Raw genomic sequence first — 4,603 nt, forward strand, 5'->3', positions numbered from 1 at the left:
AATGATTTTTAAAGGCTAAAAATAAGTTTTCAATAAATCAATTCCAATAAATCAAATAAAATCTAGAAAAATGGAAAATTCTCTCCTCAAAGTTCTCTCACCTCAAGCAGACTTTTCAAAAATACTAAACTTAATTTTCTCCATTTAAAATATTTTATATTTAATAAATACCAAAAAATTTAAAATAATTGTAATTATTTAAATACAATTCAAAAAATCATGAAATTTGGTCCAAAGGCTTCTCTGGTATAGTTACCTCCAGTAAAAATTTGAAGGGATTAGGACTTACCTTGGTCAAGTTAGGAATTTTCTTTGAGAAATCCTATTTTTGTTTGATAATATTAAATAAATAAATTGAATTTTGAAAAATCGCATTTTCTCCTCTGATGTCTTAATTGACCCATGAATGAGGTAGGATAAAAATTCCAAAGTCATTTGGATTAAATTTGATAAATTATGACGTGATAGAGCCTTAGGGGCAACTGTGTAATTTGGGAAATTTAGCCTTAATTAACATTTAGGCTTAATTTAAGGAGGGAAATGGGTAACCTCTGATCTTAATCAATCTATTTGATGTTTAAAACACAAGGGGGTTAATTGTTAGAAACCAATCTCATTTTCTTAATTGAAAAAGATAAGTTAATAAATTTCTAAATTATCAAAATTTGGAAGTTTATTAAAATAAAATGAATCTAGGACTTAGGGGTATGACTTTTGAAGTTAATAATTAATCAATTTAATACCCTTATTCAAATAAGATTCAAATCACGAATTATGATCATCTAAAGCTTAACCTTTTCAAAACTAATTAAGACACTCACCTAGGTCTTAAGGGCTTAGTAGTGACTTAGGCTAAATCAAGTTTCAGCTAAATGAGGATTAGAAAAGTAAAAATCATTGAAAATTAAAACATCTTTCAAACACTACAAGCCCAATTAGGGTTAAAATTTGGCTAAGTGTTCCGACGACGCTAACTTGCCTCTTTAAGGGTTTTCACCCACATAATTCTTAAATTGAATCACAAGTGATAATTACCCTATTTTTAGGGATAATTGAGACATCAAGTTTTTAGGGATAATTGAGACATCAATGTTCACTGAGTAATAAGGGTATTTACATGATGACTTATTAAGCAACATAATCAATTTAAAAAAACTCGGGATTTTCCACCAGGCAGCGAGTTGTTTTCTTACTTTTACACACACACTCACAAAGACTTAGATCTATTGGATATCTTGAAGATCTACTAAACTTAATATATTTTGCTTGATAAAATCATCCTTAATTAAACTCCTAAGGACCCAACTCCTATTAAACTCCTAAGGACCCACCAAAATATGACATAGGGTTAGGAAGACTACCAAAACTTTACTTTTCCTGCTCTCCATAAATGCCTTGACATGCATTTTATATTTCAGGTGGTGGAACAAGAAGACTCGCCAGGTACGCTTTTATAGTTTTCAGCTTTGTCTTTCTTGTACTTTCATACTGTACTTTTATACCTACAAATTTGCATGCTAAACAACGATGCCACGCTGTATGAAAACTAAAACTATCAGGATAGCCACAAAATCAAAACCAAAATCAAAATTAAAGTCAACTAAGATAAAATTCACCCCCACAACATTCAAAATATAAAACAACTCAAAATTTAATCACAAACATCACACAAAATTACAATTACAATTAAATTAAGATGTCTCTATCGGATGATCAGGAATCCCTCGGATGAGTTAACCTACGGTTGCTAACGAGGCTTCCCACGGTCTAAATGAAATTATGGAACTCATTAAGTCGAGTTTAGTAAGTTCATTTGGACCGGAATGAGGGAATCGTAGGATCTTAACCGGTGTCGCTCTAATCAACTTTAATACGCCCTCATAAAATTTACCCTCATAAAATTTAAGGCAACCAAACCATAGAGCCACCTGATTTGACATTATAACTTGACACACTAGAAAACTCAAGCTCGTCGCGGCAAGGAGCTTGGAATTAGCATGGTGGGCAACACGACCATCTTCAACACTTCAACAGCAAAACCTATCTCCCCCAGCTAAAATAATCTTCCTTCCTTAGACTTAAACAATAAAGCCATAGGACTTCGAGGTTGCTTGCTTATGCAACGTAAACCCTCACCTTATCTTTAGGCCTTTGTATAGCCTTGTTATACAATATAAGCCCTAACTCATCTTAGGATTCTTAGTTTGTCGTTTGTCACGACCTAAATCCTCACATCTTCCAGGTTATTTTTGTGATCGTTTCACACGAACGTAAGCCCTAACTAATAAAATTGGTAGGATGAAACAGTTAAATTTTTTCCTCAAAATTGAAGTCAAACATTAGGATTGCTTGGGAAGTCACCAAGGTTCGCCTCTGGATCCATGACATCCCATATTTCTTCCTTCTTTGGACCCTACAACAAAATGTTCTAGATTTGAACCAATCCCCTTTTCACACCTCTATGTCCAATCTCATTGAAGAGTCCTACCCTTTGAAATTCCTTGAAGATAATATTTCTTAATTTTTATCCAGAGTCTTCTTAGGTGACTTTGGTCATTTGAGATGTAATTAACTATAGGGGCTTGCCCTTATAGGAAGCATGTCCGAACCCAGCTTAATATAAACCCTATTTAACTCTTTATATTAAATAGGGGAACTTGTCGGCGAATATAAAGGTTTCCAAGACCAAAAGGATGTCATATATTCCTTAGTTTATTTGATCGAGCCTAATCCTCAAGTCTTGTGTTTGTCTTATAGTGCACTTTCTTTTAAACTATGAAAATATTGGGTCAGTCTGATTTCATACTTTTCTAAACTTCAACATCCTTCCGAAGCGGGTGACGGGATTTTGATTCTGGTGACCGACAACTTCTTACGGGCAACCCCATCAAAACCAAAAATAGCACCGATAGCTTCTGACGACTCTACTGGGAACAATCTTTTCTCTCCATACAAAATAAGAAATATTTTCTTCACGCATTGGTATTGTATCCATGTCCCTCTTAGACAAAATTACCCTTCTTCCATTGTCATAATTTACGGCTAACTCCTTGGACTTTAGGACTAGCTGTTCAACCATCTTTGAACAGAGGGGTTCAGAAGGCCATTAAGGACTCTTTAAATTTTTCTGTGGAGTTGGACCCCCAATAGGTGTGTCAGTGGACTAGTTCCACCTGGGCATTTTCTGCCACTAAATAGGTCCCGTACTAGGTCCTAAAATACTTCACATCTCCCTTCCAAATTTGATTTGCTATTCCGAATTAAACCAAATCGTGTTGTGTTGCACGCACTTTGAAATTTTCTTACATTAATTAAATTTCTTACATCTCTTAATTTTTCTTAAACAAGATTTTAAATACCCATAAATTAAGACCCGCCCGGTCTACAGATCAACCTCTACTTTTGGTGCTTGCACTAAAAGGTACAAGGTTTTTGGCCATATAGCTAACCCTAAAACTCTCTATTTTAGAAGCCTGCTACAATGGCCTACCCAACGCTGATTTTTTCCTGCAACCTACCAACGGACCGTAGCGCCCGTAACGGCGCCCCTACCATCAACTTTGGAGATGGATTTACAGAACTCGAGGTTATCCTCGGGAAAGCCCCGTTCATGGTAATGAAGATCGCCGCTCTAGAAATGCAGGAGTCATCTACAGAATTCAACCTGAACTGCCCTCAAGACTTCCCTTCCTACAAGAAGGCTAAAGCTACTGCCGTCGCGACACCCGTCAAACCCGCTAGCCCCGCTGCTGCCAACGGGAAAGAAGTAATGATTGTTGAGGATCCCTGAGGGATTAACTGTCCCACCACCCGTGTTTGAAAATGGATCAAGTTCGAGGACTATACCGCTAACCCAAACACAAAGGAGGAACCATAACAGAAAAGTTTGAAGGGCCATCAAAGCCTAGGCTCCTGAGAAGACACCCGTTGAGGAGGAGCCTCATCAAGTTGAAGAAGTGTTACAGGAAATTTATCCACTCCTGCAAGGAAGTAGATTCCATCCTCTGCAGATACCGATGGATATGAGTGTATCCGAACGATCGCTACTGCATTACCACCACTTCATGGACATGGTGAGGAGAGGAAGAAGTTCACTCCTATCACTCGAGTTAGTGTATTTTTCAGAAGGCTTGCTACTAAAGAATAAAGAAGGATGTTCGATGTTCGATTAGCGAGTTACTTAAATGAGTAGGAAATGAAATTTCTCCTCGAATGAAGAAGGAAATTTTGAAGGGTGTCAAGTCTGCCAGACAACCCCACAAGATAGCTGGAGTGCCACCTACTTGTATCCTCGTTTGGTTCCGTTTAGGGAACATGATTGATACCGCAGTAGTTACTACTGATCATACTGCCACCAAGACCCCAGGCCGTCATCCGGTTAAGTCGAGACTGGGTCCGAAAATCTTACGCATCACCCATCATGAGGATAATTCTATAATCCCAAAAGCAAAGATGACAGCGACTTTATATATGCTTAAAAATACAAGAATTTGATATCGTTGCTAGAAGATTTAAATCCCCGACAACAGCGTCAAAAACCCCGACAACAGCGTCATATGCAAGAATTTATGAACCCAGATTTATGCAACTTTTAATATGCAAG

Source organism: Phalaenopsis equestris, unplaced genomic scaffold (genome assembly GCF_001263595.1).
Source record: "Phalaenopsis equestris unplaced genomic scaffold, ASM126359v1 Scaffold233112, whole genome shotgun sequence".
NCBI classification, from domain to species: domain Eukaryota; kingdom Viridiplantae; phylum Streptophyta; class Magnoliopsida; order Asparagales; family Orchidaceae; genus Phalaenopsis; species Phalaenopsis equestris.